The following is a 19,079-nucleotide window of genomic DNA, read 5'->3' on the forward strand; positions in this document are numbered from 1 at the left end:
GATTGTCGAGAGAGACAATACTACAACTAAAGATCTAGAATTAGGTAGTGTCTGTAAGTTTATGGGTTAGGCTTTAATATAGTTTATACAACGGGTTGTAAAAGTACTCCGAGGATCGTACCCAAATGAGGCTTGAATAAACTAGTAATTAATTTCTACGCTAACAAGTCTAGGTAGTACTTAATCAAAATCATATTATGATGAATCATAAAGAAAGATGAATTGAAATGAGACATGCAAAAGAAAAAAATAATAGAAACAATCGTAAATTTCTCAAATTACAAACAAAAGTCTAACTCGTTCAATGTTCATAGTTAACTCACGATCTAGGGTTTTAATCACTTAGCTAGTAATTAACCTAGTTACTACCTCTTGACCTATAAAAATCTAACTAGTCGGTAGGAAATACTTATCTCTCGACCTCACAGTTCAAACCGAGATAGGTTGAGCGATACTTAGTAGACTATTTTTTTAACCTTATCTACCTAAATAACTTCCTAGGATTTCAAGCCTAGGGTTTAACCTCTCTCAACCCCATCCGGCTAATTCTAAAAGGAACCCTAAAACATTCGTTAACTAACCACACATTCACTCATTAATCTCCCTCAAATTTTAATTACCCATGAATCTAATTACAAAAAACCATAATTTTAATTCAGACATTAATAAATATCAAAATACAAAAGAGAGAAAGAGAAATTGGATCCTGAATCTTGATTGTGTGCAAGAAATAAAAATCCCTTAGCAAATAATGAGCAATCCACGATCCGTACAAAAAACATGAACAATTGAATAAGGAAACTAAAGCTGAAATTAAAGTTGAAAGTTTACTAAGAATGAAAAACCTAATCTAAAGACTAAACTAAAACAAAAGGAAATAGTCATTTTTAATGTCAAGATCATTTCCACTTATAGAATTCATGATTAAATGACCGAATTAGGCTTAATACAAATGACCATGTTCGATTTAATTTGTGCAGACAAAAACACCCTTAGTGAATTAATTAGCCTCGTCGCAGCAGTATTGCGACATTTTAAGGTCGGTGTCATGTCATTGAGGGCAATATACTTATTTCCTTGTCCAGGTTGGGTGTCGTGACATCGATGGTAGACTACTTCATTAGAGGGTCAAGAGTTGAAGTTGTGGCATCCATGCTTGGTGTTGCAACATCAGAGGCATTCCACTGACTCCTTGGCCTGAATTGATGTCCTACACACTTAATCAACACGATAGTCTTTCCTTAGGCCCAAATTAGCCTACTAGGTCATTAAACAATCCAAAATTTATTTTTTATTACTTTCAACGAAAACCATACTAAATTGGAAAATACACTAAAACAATACATAATGTTAAAAAGGATTAAATTTGCTACAACAAATTGTAATTTTAAACCAACTGACGACTGCACCTTTTATTACTCCATAGGATGTGACGATTGCACCTCTGACTTGTAATTTGGGCATGGATTATGAAACCGACATTGACACTTGAAAGAGTAGTTAAATCATTGGCTTTCTTCAAGATGCCTAACTTCTTTTTTTAAGACTAGATCTGCTGGCAGTTCATTACCAATCCAAGAAAGAAGGTAAAGCTTGCTTCCATTGCAAATAACCGTGGTGGAAGAGATAGTCTAAAGAGAAGGAGGTTCAGACTATGGAAGAAAATTAGTGAGCATACCAATCTTCATAGAATCAAAGTCGATTATTTCATCTATAGCAGCTTCACAAAGAGTTGGCGATGTGCTCATCATACACAATGGTGCACCGACTACTCTAATACTTGTGTGACACCATGAATGAAGAAGGTGAAAATTTCAGGGATTGTGAATAGAAGTTTTAAAAGAATCAGTCTAAAAAAAGGGTTTGAGTTATGGAAGAAAATCAGTAAGTTGAGCATTCTATGTAGTTTCAAAGATGGTGTTATCATATATAGCCTGGAAAATAATGAGGCAATGGTGTGTACATCGCCCGTTGAGGTGCAATGACTACATGAACTTTCACTGGAAATCCATGCATGTTTAAGTCTCTTTGAATGCCATGGTTTTTGTTTGGCAACCTATCCTTCTTCCCTTTACACTCTCTATATATTTGATAGGGGTTGAAGAAGAGAGTTTAGGTTGCTTTAATGAATTTTCCAATGAATCGTTTACATATTGAGGCAGATAAGACAAGGGATTTAATGGCCAAGCTGGAATACAAAGTATTTCATGGCTATCTTGAAGATTTTTTTAATTAATTCAGCAATTATAGGTTAAAAAATCCATTTGTCAAGATTTTGTAGATTATGGTAGGATTTTTCACCATTATTCAAAGCTTGTTATGATATCATTTCTTTATATGGACTAGTTTACAAGGCTATATTTTGTTTTGTATAATTTGAATTTTGTGGTTGGTGGTAAGAAACTACAGTGGGGTAAAGAGGAATGCATGATGTTTTCATTAAAATAGTATGAGTTTTAGAATTCAAGATTTAATTTGACTAGTTCAAGCAACTAGGGTTAAAAATTTTAAAAAAATAAGAATGATTTCGAATAAATTTGTGTTTTGTTTGTTTTAGTTCAATTTTGTAATTTAACTGACTTTCATTTTGGTATTAATTGAAAGTATTTAGTTCGATTTTTGGTTCATAAAATAATAATAATTTTTGAAGGATAACATTTAACATGTCTTAAATTCAACTCTCACCACTTTTTCCTATGCTAGGTTATGACATTGTTGTGTCGAAAGAAAGGTGGAGCATTGCAAAAATCCATTTTCTGAAGAAAGTTAGTGAGCCATTTGAGTTAAGGCCTATATTCGTTAAATTACAATTTACAAACTTGGTAATTGTCACATCCCAAAAATTGGGTTCGTAGAATTATTTAAAGGATGAGCTATTGGCTTAATGGTTAAGAATGAATAAGGACATAGTGTAATTGGCTTATAGACTTGAGTTCGAATCCTTTCACTAGAAAATAAATATTGCTATTTCTGCTCCCACTCATTAAGTGTTCCGTCCAACCTAGTTAAAAACTTAGTTATATATGTTATTTCTTTTATTTTTTTTTTTCAATTTTTCTCACTTATTTCCCTACCCTAGCCGTTCCTCTCCTCTCCCTCTCTCATTTTCTCTCAAAATTTATCCTTTCTTCTTCCTTGTGTTGTCCCTAGCTTAGTGATTTTCAACATTGTTGTGCCGCCTCCTTGCTGTATTATTTTGTTATAATTCTTCCAGCCTTATTGCTGGCATTTTTAATAATCAAATCAGCCTCTTTGCTGCCCTAAAACCCTCATTTGAGCCACCTAAATCAACCTCTCCTTGTTTCCATTAAACCTACATTGTCGCTCTTGTCCACTCGTGGTGTACCAGTTATTTCCTTTTCCTTCTCGAATCTTGTTCTATTGCATGTCAATTTTTTTTGCTACTTTTATAGCCATTTTGTTACTGTTTCCAGCCTCTAAATTTGTCCCTTTTACTGCTAAAACCTATTTTTGTGTCACCCTAAATCAACTACATTGTTGCCGCCACTTATGGTGGTGTGCCACCCCTTGGTTTACCACTTGTGGGATACTATTTTTATCCTCTTTTTCTCCCATTACAATATTGTTTTCCTCAATTTTCCTTTGTTTAAAATAGCCCTTAACATTCTTAAATAAGGTTGTATTTGATGCTATTCATTTGATATCATAGATCTGGTTATCGGGTAGTGTAAGTGCAGACCTATGCGAGGTCTTGCATTGTTATGATATAACTTATAATTGTTGCCATGGTCGAATTCTCTAAGGCCTTAACTTGATTTTTAGTTATTGATTTTTAATTATTATTTTAACCTTAGGTACTGATTTGAACGTCACGTATCAGCAATAAAATTTGGTAAGGAAAGCTTCCATTTTCTTCTCCTATCCCATAATCAAAACCTTTACTTGCTAATTTGCTAGTACTTTCTTCTCTTATTCCTATAATATCTTCTATACCATTACGCCAACGTTCCCCAACAACACACCTTTTTGCCAATTACAACTCTACCCCACATATTCTCCTATAAATCTATTACCTTCAAACACCTAATCTTCACCATTAAGCAACCTGCCACCACCCACATTACCCAACCCAATACCTATCACATTAGCCATCCCTTCAAGCCAACCTAAGCCTTCTCACCACATGATTACACATGCTAAAGTGAGTATCTTAAACCCAATGTCCTTTTTGATGAGTTTTCCTCTATTTATTGGTCTTAAGAAGAACCCACCATTATTTATTAAACTATGAAATTTGAATAATGGAGACAAGTAGTTCCATTGAGCTTAATGCACTAGTTACTACTAAAACTTAGAGTATTGTACCTCTTCCATAAAAGCGGACCTCTGTCGGTTGCAAGTGATTGTTTAAGATAAAGTAGAACTTCAATGGCTCCAACAAAAAAATTAGTCTTGTCGTTAATCCCACCATTGTAAGAATGTTGCTCACTCTTGAAATCGTCAACGAATAGGTCATAAGGCTACTTGATGTGCTAATGACACTATTTTGAATGGTGACTTAGTGGAAGAGATATACATGCACTAGCCTCTAGGGTTTAAAATTTTTTAAAACCCAAAGGCCTTGTTCAACAAGCACAAGACGTATTTGGTGTAAGAACTTGGACTTAGTGCTTCTTAATGGTATACTTGATGACATCTTAGTCATAAGGGATAATTCTAATGAGACTGATTCAATGAGAAAAACTGAAAATTCAATTTTTATTGAATGAAATGAGGCATCTTCAATATTTTCTTGGGACGAATATTAAATTATTTGGTGATTTTCATATTTTGAAAAAAAAAGAAACACATTTTGAAACTCTTAAAGAAAATGAAAATATTCTATTTTAGCCTTTTTTTTCACACTTATGGTATATCCTCTACTTTTGGTGTGTGCTGATGGTTAACCACATCAAATGTCAATGAATATCATAGCATGGTTTATGCATTACAACACATTTGTGTGACTTAAGCATAGATTCATTATAGCATCAATAGAGTTAGACAATACACTCATCAACCTCTAGATAAACAATACATAATGGCTAGAAAACAAGGTCACGAAATGTTAAAAAAGATTTAATTTGCCACAACAAATTGTAATTTTAAACCAATTGATGACTGCACCTTTTATTACTCTATAGCATGTGACGATTGCACCTCTGACTTGTAATATGGGCATGGATTACGAAACCGACATTGACACTGAAAAAAGTGGTCAACTCATTGGCTTTCTTCAAGATGCCTAACTTCCTTTTTTGAGACTAGATCTTCTAGCACTTCATTACCAATCCAAGAAAGAAGGTACAGCTTGCTTCCATTGTAAATGACCATGGTGGAAGAGCTAGTCTCAAGAAAGGAGGTTCGGACTATGGAAGAAAGTTAGTGAGCTTAGCAATCTTTATAGAATCAAGGTCGATTTTATCATCTATAGCAGCTTCACAATGATTTCAGGATATGCTCATCACACGCAATAATGCAACTACGACTATAATACTTGTGTGACACCATAAATGAAGAAGGTGAAACTTGCATGGGTTATCAATGTAAGTTTTAGAAGAATCGGTCTAAAAAGAAAGAGGTTTGAGTTATTGAAGAAAATCGGAGAGTTGAGCATTCAATGCAGTTTCAAATATGGTGTTATCGTATATAACCTGGAAAATAATGAACCAATGGTGTGGCCATTGCCCGACGAGGTACAATGACTACATGAATTTTCACTGGAAATCCATGCATGTTTAATTATATTTGACTTCCAAAGTTTTTTTTTGGCGACTTATCCTTCTTCCCTTTACACTCTCTCTAAATTTTATAGGGGTTGAAGAAGAGATTTTAGGTTTCTTTAATGAATTTTCCCATGAATCGTTTATATATTGATTGAGAAAAGAGACGAGATTGAATGTCTGAGCTGGAATACTAAGTATTTCATGGATAGCTTGAAGATTTTTTAAATTAATTCAACAATTATAGGTTAAAAAATCCATTTGTCCAGATTCTGTAGATTATGATAGGGTTTGTCACTATTATTCAATGCATGTTATTATAACATTTCTTTATATGGACTAGTTTACAAAGCTATATTTTGTTTCGAATAATTTGAATTTTGTGGTTGGTGGTGAGAAACTACAGTGGGCTCAAGAGGAATGCATTATGTTTTCATTCAAATAGTATGAGTTTCAGAATTCAAGATTTAATTTGATTAGTTTAAGCAACTAGGGTTAAAAATTAAAAAAAATATCAAAATGATTTTGAATAAACATGTTATTTGGTTTTAGTTCAATTTTCATAATATTTAACTTTCTTTCATTTTGGTATTAATGAAAGCATTTAGTTTGATTTTTGGTGCATAAAATCATGTTTAAAGGACAACATTTGAGTTAAAGCCTATATTCGTTAAATTACAATTTAGAAACATCGTAATTGCCACATCCCAAAAATTGGGTTAGTAGAATTGGGTTGGTGAATCGAGAGTTGTCACGCCCCCACTTTTTAGGTTATCTTTATACATCTATTAATAAAATAAGTTTTTGATCTGATGGTTCAGTGATAGTGAAATTGTCCTTGAAACCAAGGTTCAAATCCCATCCATCACATCATTTTTATTATTTTTCAAAGTTTGTTTCAAACCCTAAAAATTGTCACACCTTGTTGTAAAAATAAATGTTGTAAAATTATTTAAAGGATGAGCTATTGGCTTAATGGTTAAGAATGAATAAGGATATGATGTAATTGACTTATAGAATTGAGTTCGAATCCTTTCCCTAGCAATCCACGACCCGTACAAAAAACACGAACAATTGAATAAGCAAACTAAAACTTAAATTTGAGTTGAAAGTTTACTAAGAATGAAAAACCTAATCTAAAAAGTAAACTAAAACGAAGGGAAATACCTAATCTAAAAAGTAAACTAAAACGAAGGGAAATAGTCCCTTTTAATGTCGAGAGCATTTCTATTTATAGAGTTCCTGTTTAAATAACCACATTAGGCTTAATACAAATGAGTAAACATGTTCGATTTAATTTGTGCATAAAAAACACCATTAGTCAATTAATTAGCGTCGTCCCAGCGATGTTGCGACATTTTTAGGTCGGTGTCACAACATTGAGCAAGATGCTCATTTCCTCGTCTAGGTTGGGTGTCAAGACATCACATGATTGGTGTCATGATATTGATGGCAGACTGCTTCATTGGAGGGTTTGGAGTGGGTGTTACGACATCGGAGGCGTTCCATCGACTCCTTGGCCTGGATTGATGTCCTGTACACTTAATCAGTACCGTAGTCTTCCCTTATACCCGAATTGGCCTACAAGCTCATAAAACACTCCAAAAATTCTTATTTTATTACTTTCAACGAAAACCATAATAAAATGGAAAATACACTAAAACAATACAAAATGGCTAGAAAACAAGGTCACAAAATGTTAAAAGGGATTCAATTTGCCACAGCAAATTGTATTTTTAAGCCAACTCGCGACTGCACCTTTTATTGCTATATAGCATGTGGCGATTGCACCTCTGACTTTTAACCTGGGCATGGATTGTGAAACCAACATTGACACTTGAAAGAGTGGTCAACTTATTGGCTTTCTTCAAGATGCCTAACTTCCTTTTTTAAGACTAGATCTTTTAGCACTTCATTACCAATCCAAGAAAGAAGGTACAACTTGCTTCCATTGCAAATGACTGTGGTGGTAGAGCTAGTCTCAAGAAAAGAAGGTTCGGACTATGGAAGAAAGTTAATGAGCTTAGCAATCTTAATAGAATTCAGGTCAATTTTATCATCTATCATAGCTTCACAATGAGTTGGCAATGTGCTCATCACATGCAATGGTGCAACGACTACTCTAATATTTGTGTGACACCATGAATGAAGAAGGCGAAACTTGCATAGATTATCAATGAAATTTTTAGAAGCATTGGTCGAAAAAAAAATTTTTGAGTTATTAAAGAAAATCAAATAGTTGAGCATTCAATGGAGTATCAAAGATGGTGTTATCGTATATAGCCTAAAAAATAATGAGCCAATGGTGTGGCCATCGCCTGACGAGGTACAATGACTACATGAATTTTCACTGAAAATCCATGGATGTTTAAGTCCCTTTGACTTCCATGGTTTTTTTGGCGACTTATCCTTCTTCCCTTTACACTTTCTATATATTTCATAAGGGTTGAAGAAGAGAGTTTAGGTTGCTTTAATGAATTTTACAATGAATCGTTTATATATTGAGGGAGATAAGACAAGGGATTTAATGGCTAGCTTGAAGATTTTTTAAATTAATTCAACAATTATAGGTTAAAAACTCCATTTGTCCAGATTTTGTAGATTATGGTAGGATTTGTCACTTTTATTCAATGCTTTTTCTAATAACATTTCTGTATATGGACTAGTTTACAAGGCTATATTTTGTTTCGAATAATTTGAATTTTATGGTTGGTGGTAAGAAATTACAGTGGGCTCAAGAGGAATGCATTATGTTTTCATTCAAATAGTATGACTTTTAGAATTCAAGATTTAATTTGATTAGTTCAAGCAACTAAGGTTAAAAATAAAAAAAAACGAAAATGATTTTGAATAAACATGTTATTTGGGTTTAGTTTAATTTTTATAGAATTTAACTCGCTTTCATTTTGGTATTAATGAAAGCATTTTGTTCGATTTTTGGTGCATAAAATCATAATAACGTTTAAAGGACAACATTTAACAAGTCTAAAATTCAAATCTTACCACTTTTTCCTTTGCTAGGTTATGACATTGTTGAACCAAAAGAAAGGTCGAGCATTTCTAAAATCCACTTTCTTAAGAAAGTTAGTTAGCCATTCGAGTTAAGGCCTATATTCGTTAATATACAATTTGCAAACATGGTAATTGTCACATCCCAAAAATTGGGTTAGTAGAATAGGGTTGGTGACCCGAGAGTTGTCACGCCCCTGACTTTTAAGGTTATCATCGTACATCTATTAAATAAATAAATTTTTGATCCGATGGTTCAGTGATAGTGAAATTTTCCATGAAACCCAATTTGAAACCCCCTCCGTCGCATCATTTTTATTGTTTTTCAAAGTTGGCTTCAAACCTTAAAAAGTTTCACGCCTTGTTGTAAAAATAAATGTGGTAAAATTATTTGAAGGATGAGCTACTGGCTTAATGGTTAAGAATGAATAAGGATATAGTGTAATTGGCTTATAGACTTGAGTTCGAATCCTTTACATAGCAATCCACGATCCGTACAAAAAACACGAACAATTGAATAAGTAAACTAAAACTAAAACTAAGTTGAAAGTTTACTAAGAATGAAACACCTAATCTAAAAAGTAATCTAAAATGAAGGGAAATAGTCCCTTTTAATGTCCAGAGCATTTCTATTTATAAAGTTCATGTTTAAATGATCGCATTAGGCTTAATACAAATGACTAAACATGTTTGATTTAATTTGTGCAGACAAAAACACCCTTAGTGAATTAATTGGCCTCGTCGTAGCAGTGTTACAGCATCTTTAGGTCGGCGTCACGACATTGAAGGCAAGATACTCATTTTCTAGTCCAATTTGGATGTCGAGACATGACATGGCTGGTGTCAAGACATCACATGACTAGTGTCATGACATTGATGGCAGACTGCTTCATTGGAGACTTCCCTTATACCCGAATTGGCCTACAAGGTCATAAAAAAGTTTAAAAATTCTTATTTTATTACATTCAACAAAAACCATACTAAAATGGAAAATACACTAAAACTATACATAATGGGTAGCAAACAAGGTCACAAAATGTTAAAAGGGATTAAATTTTCCACAACAAATTGTAACTTTAAAAAAACTAATGACTGCACCTTTTATTACTCCATAGCTTGTGACGATTACACCTCTGACTTGTAATCTGGGTATGGATTACGAAACTAACAATGACACTGCAAAGAGTGGTCAACTCATTGATGGTAGGTTGCTTCATTGGAGGGTTTGGAGTGGGTGTTGCGGCATCCAAGCTTGGTGTTGCAACATTGGAGGCATTCCACTGACTCCTTGGCCAGGATTGATGTCCTGCACACTTAATCAATACCATAGTCTTCCCTTATACCCGAATTGCCCTACAAGGTCATAAAATAGTCCAAAAATTCTAATAATATTACTTTCAACGAAAACCATACTAAAATGGAAAATACACTAAAACAATATATACTGGCTAGAAAAGAAGGTCACAAAATGTTAAAAAGGATTTAATTTGCCACAAAAAATTATAATTTTAAACCAACTGACGACTGCACCTTTTATTACTCCATAGCATGTGACGATTGCATCTTTAACTTGTAATCTGGGCATGGATTATGAAACCAACATTGACATGGCAAAGAGTGGTCAACTCATGAATGAATATCAAAATATAAAAGAGAGAAAGAAAAATTGGACCCTGAATCTTAATTGTGTACAAGAACTAAAAATCCCATATCGAATAATGAGCAATCCAAGATCCGTACCAAAAACACAACTAATTGATTAATAAAATTGAAACTAAAATTAAAGTTGAAAGTTTACCAAGAATGAAAAACCCTAATCTAAAAACTAAACTAAAACAAAGGGAAGTATTCCTTTTTAATGTTTAGAGCATTTCCATTTATGGAGTTCCTATTTAAATGGACGAATTAGGCTTTATACAAATGATTGAACATGTTTGATTAAATTTGTGCAGATGAAAACACCTTTGGTGCATTGATCAGCCTCGTTGCAACTGTGTTGCAACATCTTTAGGTCGGTGTCAGAACATTGTGAACACTATACTCCTTTCCTCGTCTAGGCTGGGTGTCGCAACGTCACAAGGCAAGTATTGTGACATCGATGGTAGACTATTTCAGTGGAGGGTCTCCACTAACTTCTTAGCCTAAATTGATGTCCTACACATTTAATCAACAATGTAGTCTTCCCTTAGGCCTGAATCGGCCTACAAGGTCATATAACACTCAAAAAATTCTTATTTTATTACTTTCAATGAAAACCATACTAAAATGAAAAAATACACTAAAACAATACATAATGGCTAGAAAACAAGGTCACGAAATGTTAAAAAAGATTTAATTTGCCACAACAAATTGTAATTTTAAACCAACTGATGACTGCACCTTTTATTACTCTATAGCATGTGATGATTGCACCTCCGACTTGTAATATGGGCATGGATTACGAAACCGACATTGACACTACAAAGAGTGGTCAACTCATTGGCTTTCTTCAAGATGCCTAACTTCCTTTTTTGAGACTAGATCTTCTAGCACTTCATTACCAATCCAAGAAAGAAGGTACAGCTTGCTTCCATTGTAAATGACCATGGTGGAAGAGCTAGTCTCAAGAAAGGAGGTTCGGACTATGGAAGAAAGTTAGTGATCTTAGCAATCTTCGTAGAATCAAGGTCAATTTTATCATCTATAGCAACTTCACAATGATTTCGGGATATGCTCATCACACGCAATAGTGCAACTACTACTTTAATACTTGTGTGACACCATAAATGAAGAAGGTGAAACTTCCATGGATTGAGTTTTTGAGTTATTGAATAAAATCAGAGAGTTGAGCATTCAATTCAAAGATGGTGTTGTAGGTTATACCCTAGAAAATAATGAGCCAATGGTGAGGCCATCGCCCGACGAGGTACAACAACTACATGAATTTTCACTGGAAATCCATGCATGTTTAAGTCTCTTTGACTTCCATCATTTTTTTGGCGACATATCCTCCTCCCTTTACATTTTCTATATATTTGATAGGGGTTGAAGAAGATAGTTTAGGTTGCTTTAATGAATTTTCCAATGAATCGTTTATATATTGAGGGAGATAGGACAAGGGATTTAATGACTGAGCTAGAATACTAAGTATTTCTGGGCTAGCTTGAAGATTTTTTAAATTAATTCAGTAATTATAGGTTAAAAAATCCATTTGTCCAGATTCTGTAGATTATGGTAGGATTTGTAACTATTATTCAATTTTAGTTATGATAACATTTCTTTATATGGGCTAGTTTACAAGGCTATATTTTGTTTCGAATAATTTGAATTTTGTGGTTGGTGGTAAGAAATTACAATGGGCTCAAGAGGAATGCATTATCTTTTCATTCAAATAGTATGACTTTTAGAATTCAAGATTTAATTTGATTATTTCAAGCAATAAGGGTTAAAAATTAACTTGCTTTCATTTTGGTATTAATGAAATCATTTAGTTCTATTTTTGGTGCATAAAATCATAATAATTTTTCAAGGACAACATTTAACAAGTTTAACATTCAAATCTCACCACGTTTTCCTTTACTAGGTTATGACATTATTATACCAAAAGAAAGGTTGAGCATTGCAAAAATAAACTTTCTTAAGAAAGTTAGTGAGGCATTTGACTTAAGGCCTATATTTATTAAATTACAATTTGCAAACATGGTAATTGTCACATCCCAAAAACTAGGTTAGTAGAATTAGATTGGGGAACCGATAGTTGTCACGACCTTGAATTTTAGGGCTATCTTTGTACGTCTATTAAAAAAAATAAGTTTCTAATCTGATGGATCAAAATAAGTTTCTAATCTGATGGATTAGTGATAGTGAAATTGTCCGTGAAGCCCAAGTTCAAATCCCCTCTGTCGCATCATTTTTATTATTTTGCAAAGTTTGCTTCAAACCCTAAAAAGTGTCTCGCCTTGTCGTAAAAATAAATGTTGTAAAATTATTTAAAGGATGAGCTATTGGCTTAATGGTTAGGAATGAATAAGGATATTGTGTAATTGGCTTATAGACTTGATTTTGAATCCTTTCCCTAGCAATCCATGATCCATACAAAAAAACATGAACAATTGAATAAGAAATCTAAAACTGAAATTAAAGTTGAAAGTTTACTAAGAATGAAAAACCTAATCTAAAAGGTAAACTAAAATGAAGGGAAATAGTCCCTTTTAATTTCAAGAACATTTCTATTTATAGAGTTCCTCTTGAAATGACTGCATTAGCCTTACCACAAATGACTAAACATGTTCGATTTAATTTGTCTAGACAAAAACACCCTTAGTGAATTAATCGGCCTCGTCGCAGCGGTGTTGCAACATCTTCAGGTCGGTGTCACGACATTCAGGATAAGATACTCATTTCCTCGTCTAGGTTGGCTGTCGAGACATCACCGTAGTCTTTCGTTATACCCGAATTGGCCTATAAGGTCATAAAACGTTCCAAAATGTCTCTTTTTTTTACTTTTAATGAAAACGATGCTAAAATGGAAAATACAATAAAAAATACATAATGGCTGGAAAAAAAGGTCACGAAATGTTAAAAAGGATTTAATTTGCCACAACAAATTGTAATTTTAATCAAACTGACGACTGCACCTTTTATTACTCCATAGCATGTGACGATTGCACCTCTGACTTGTAATCTGGCATGGATTATGAAACCAACATTGACACTACAAAGAGTTTTCAAAACATTGGCTTTCTTCAAGTTGCCTAAGTTCCTTTTTTGGGACTAGATCTTCTAGCACTTCATTACCAATCTAAGAAAAAAAGTGAAGCTTGCTTCCATTGCAAATGACCATGGTGGAAGAGCTAGTCTCAAGTAAAAGAGGTTCAGACTCTGGAAGAAAGTTAGTCAGCTTACCAATCTTTGTAGAATCAAGGTCGATTTTATCATCTATAGTAGCTTTACAATGATCTGGCGATGTGCTCATCACACGTAATGGTGCAACAACTACTCTAATACTTGTGTGACACCATGAATGAAGAAGGTTAAACTTGCATGGATTATCAATGTAAGTTTTAGAAGAATCGGTCTAAAAAAATGTTTAAGTTATTGAAGAAAATCAGAGAGTTGAGCATTCATTGTAGTTTTAATGATGCTGTTATCGTGTATAGCCTGGAAAATAATAAGCCAATGGTGTGGTCATCGCCAGACGAGGTACAACGACTACATGAATTTTTATTTGAAATCCATGCATGTTTAATTCATTTTGACTTCCATGGTTTTTGTTTGGTGACCTATTCTTCTTCCCTTTACACTCTCTATATATTTGATAAGGGTTGAAGAAGAGAGTTTAGGTTGCTTGAATGAATTTTCCAATGAATCACTTATATATTGAGGGAGATAAGACAAGGGATTTAATGGCTAAGCTGGAGTACAAAGTATTTCATGGCTAGCTTGAAGATTTGTTAAATTAATTCAGCAATTATAGGTTAAAAAATCCATTTTTACAGATTCTGTAGATTATGGTAGGATTTGTCACTATTATTCAATGCTTGTTATGATAACATTTCTTTATATGGACTAGTTTACAAGGCTATATTTTATTTGTAATAATTTGAATTTTGTGGTTGGTGGTTAGAAATTACAGTAGGATCATGAGGAATGCATTATCTTTTCATTCAAATAGTATGAGTTTTAGAATTCAATTGTGGTTGGGCAGAGCCTTAAAGTTACCCTAAAGAGGTCAGTATGTTAGCTACCAACCCCTAGGCCAGAGTACCGTAGTGAACATAGTGGTAAAGGATTGTTCACTAAGTTACAATGGATGTGTTTTTGGTAGATTTTATGCTTTTAATTTTTTATGAGTTCGACGTTATATTGGGACTAGATTGGCAGACGAGGAATAGTGTTGTAGCTCAGTGCAAGTCCCAATAGGTATGGTTAATAACCGCTAATAGTGAAAAAATGTTTTTCTTTGGAATAAAGCGGGATGTTAGGAACATTTTAGTTTTTGCAATTTCAGCCTAGTAGTTGTTGGTTAAGGGTGGAGAATCTTATTTGGCATATATCCTAGATTCTATATGGTGAGGGGAGACTCCGGATGAGTACCAATTGTGAATGAATTTACCAATGCCTTTCTCAAAGAATTACCAAGGATTCTACTGAACTGAGATGTGGGATTCTCTATTAATGTGACACCAAGAACTACCCCAATATCAAGTGTGCCTTATAGAATGGCCCTAGTGGAGTTAAAAGAGTTGGAAACTCAGTTGCAAGAACTATTGGAAAAAGGGTTTACTAAACCAAGTGTTCACCTTGGGGTGTGTATCAATTATAGGCAACTAAACAAAGTGACCATAAAGAACAAGTACCCGTTGTTTAGGATTGAGGACTTGTTTGAACAACTTAGTGGAGCTAAGGTGTTTTCAGATATTATCTGTGATTTGGATATTATTAGGTGAAGATAAAAGGGGATGATATTCAAAAGACTATGTTCTGTCCTTGCTATAGTCACTATGAATTTTTTGGTAATGCCCTTTGGTTTGATCAACCTGTTAGCCGAATTCATGGATCTGATGAATTTAGTATTCTAGCCTTATCTAGATCCTTGTGCCATTGTCCTCATAGATGACATTTTGGTCTACTCGGAGAGTGAGAAGGAGCATAAGGAACACTTGTGGATAGTTCTAAGTATACTTCATGAGTATAGGTTGTACACTAAATTTATCAAGTGTGATTTTTGGCTGAAGGAAGTCCATTTCTTAGGCCATATCAACTTCGTTGAAGGAAGCAACGTAGATCCCGAAAAGACACGGGCTGTACTTGTTGGAATCTGTCGAAAAACATCATTGAGGTGCGTAGTTTCCTTGGATTGGCAATATATTACAAGAGGTTTGTGAAAGGGTTATCTACAATAGCGACACCATTAACACAGTTACTAATGAAAGATGTGAAGTTCCATTGGACTAAGGAATGTCAACGTAATTTCGATGAGTTGAAGAAAGCGTTGATTGAAGCTCCAGTGCTGAGTCAACCAAAATCAAGAGTGTCATATGTTGTATTTATAGATGCATCCTTGAATGGGTTAGGGTGTGTACTTATGCAGAAGGGGAAGGTGATTACTTACATGTCACACCAACTCAAGTCCCATGAGTGGAACTACCCAACTCATGATTTAGAGTTAGTGGTTGTGGTGCTACCTCTAAAGATTTGGAGGCATTATCACTATAGGTAGAAGTGCCTTATATTATTTGACCATAAGAGCAGAAAGTATTTGCTTTCGCAAATAGAGCTGAATATATGGCAACAAAGATGGATCGAGCTACTAAAGGATTACGACTTAACCATCGAATACCATCCAGGAAAAGCGAATGTGGTTGCTGATGCCTTGAGCAGGAAGATTGTAACAACTTTAGCCTTTTTAAAAGCAAAATGTATGTCTGCAGAATGATGATTCGATTCTTGCTAAGTTAAGGGCATGACTCGTGTTCCTATCTCAAATTCTGAAGTCACAGCTAAAAGACACATGATGTGAATAAATAAAAGAGTACTAACTTTGGGAGTGCTAATAATTTCAGCTTGGGTAAAGAAGGAGAATTACGCTTCATGGGAAGGCTGTATGTCCCCAACGAATAAAAGTTAAGGTAGGAAATTTTGGATGAATCTCATCAATGACCTTATCCCCTTCATCTTTGAAGTGTAAAAATGTATATAGATTTCAAGCAGGTATTTTAGTGGTTAGGAATGAAAACAAAGATATCGAAGTTTGTACCGAAATACCTAACTTGCTAGAGGGTCAAGGTAGAACATCAGGTTCCTTTTAATAATTGTGATCATTGGTAATTCCAGAATGGAAATGGGACAAAATCACGATGGATTTTGTCATAGGTTTGCCCATTAGTGCATCTAAGTAAAATGTTGTTTGGGTGATTGTGGATTGATTGACAAAATCAACTCATTTTGTGGCAATGCGAGCAAACTACACATTGGAAAAGTTAACAAATTTATACATCCCAAAAGCAGTTCACTTGCACAGGATAACCTCTACAATTGTGTCTGAACGAGATCTTAGATTTACATTGAGGTTTTGGACACAGTTACAGATATCTCTAGGAACCAAGCTCCAGTTTAGTACTACTTTCCATCCATAAACCGATGGGCAATCAGAGAGACTGATCCAAGTGTTGGAAGATATCTTTCGAAGTCATGTGATCGACTTTGGGATGAATTGGAGAAGTATCTACCTTTGGCAAAATTCTCCTACAACAATAGTTATCACGCCAGCTTGGGCATATCACCTTTTGAAGCATTTTATGGGAGAAAATATAGGTCGCCAATATGTTGGATAAAGCTTAGTGAGCAGAAGCTAGTGGGGCCAAACTTAGTTTGTGAGACGGAAGAAAAAGTGATGGCCATTAAAAACCACTTAAAGGTTGCTCAAGATCACCAAAAGGCATACGCAGACAGAAGGAGGAATGATATATCTTATGAAGTTAGTGACAAAATATTCCTTAAGGTTTCACCTTGGAAAAAGATCGTTCAATTTGGATTAAAGGGGAAACTTAGCCTGCAATTCATTGGTCCTTACAAGATACTAGAGTGTATTAGGTCGACGGCATATCATTTAGTCCTTCCACTAGAACTATCCAAAATCCACGACGTATCCATGTGTCAATTTTGTGAAGAATCACTCAGATCCGAGTCATGTGGTTCAACTGGAAATATTGGAGGTGAAACCAAATTTTTTATATAAAGAAGAGCCTGTATGTATCCTGGATAGGGAAATTAAGATGCTTCAAAACAAAGAGATTCCTCTAGTCAAGGTGTTGTGGTGGAACCATAAGGTAGAAGAAGCTACATCGGAAAGAAAAAGTACCATAAGGGAACAATACCCAAAGATTCCTCTAGTCCTAGTGATAGGCATGCTATAGAAGGGCGAAGACCTTATTAGGTAGACTTTCCCTCTAATAAGATTGCCAATCGTGTTTTAGGATCGATGGCTTGTAGGACACGTTTAAGTCACTTGGCATCCTAGTGGAGGCAATGTGTCAATAATTAGGACACTTGTAGAGCCTCATAAGATTGTAATTAATTAGTGGAAGCATGCGAGAACAAGTAATGATTAGAGATAATTCTGATTTGGATTTGGATAGTCGTTAGCTATAAATAAGATAATGTGGTAGTGGAGAGAAGATTTCTTATTCATCTCCTCCACCAGACTTTGTTATCATCGAAGAAACCAAAAAAGTTCTTTGCTGTTAGCAAGGGTATTAACTGTAAAAGTTAGGAGAACTTTGGTGCTAGTTGTCTACTGGTAAATTTTTAAACCTTCCTTTAAGTTTTACCAGATAGATAAGGGCTAACTTAAGAAGAAGATTTGTAACACGCCAAACCCGACCCTATATTAGGATCTGAGTATGGTGTGTCATTATTTAAAATCAAACTAACTTTAAGACATTTTTGCGAAAGCTTTATATAATTCTTACAAAAATTATAAATATAAAGCCTATATTAGTTGTTACTTTACCAAGGTAATTATATCCCATTTCCAATTTGAAATCTCTAAAGAATATAACTTACCTGAAGGAAGTTGATATTCTAGTTTAACTTTTTGGCAAGTTAAACAGGTTGAAACATATTCTATGATTTCTCTCTTCATTCTAGGCCACCAATATAAGTTTTTCAAATCTCTATACATTTTGATACTTCCTGGATGGAGTGAAAAGGGTCCCTAATGAGCTTCCCTTAGTAGTTCTTTTCTTAAGCCATTCCCAACCGGGACATACATTCTTTCCATGAATTGCAGTTCACCATTTTTACCTAGACTGAAATTTGCTGCATTACCAGACATCATACGTTGCTTATACATATCTCACTGTGCATCCTTCATCCACTCTTCCAGAATTTATGAGAGAAAAGTTTGCTTAACAATTAACTCTGTGAATAATGATCCATTACCAACCATACTGACTTTTGCTCGTAGTGATGTTAATGTTGTTAGTATTTTTCTACTCAAAGCATCAACCACAATGTTTGCTTTTCCAAGGTGATATTCTATAGTCAAATCATAATTTTTGAACAGTTCCATCCAACATCTTTGGCATAGATTCAAATCTTTCTGTGTCAACAAATACTTCAAACTCTTGTGATAAGAGAATACACAACACTTTTCTCTATACAGATAGTGTCTCTATATCTTCAATGCCAAAACTACTGCTACCAATTTCAAATCATGAGTTGGATAGTTATTCTCATGATGTTTAAGTTGACGAGATGCATAAGCTATAACCTTACCCTTCTGCATAAGTACACATCTAAGCCTACTTAAAGATGCATCAGTATAAACAGTATACTATATACCAAACTGTGGCTGTGCTAAAA

Source organism: Gossypium hirsutum, chromosome D01 (genome assembly GCF_007990345.1).
Source record: "Gossypium hirsutum isolate 1008001.06 chromosome D01, Gossypium_hirsutum_v2.1, whole genome shotgun sequence".
NCBI classification, from domain to species: domain Eukaryota; kingdom Viridiplantae; phylum Streptophyta; class Magnoliopsida; order Malvales; family Malvaceae; genus Gossypium; species Gossypium hirsutum.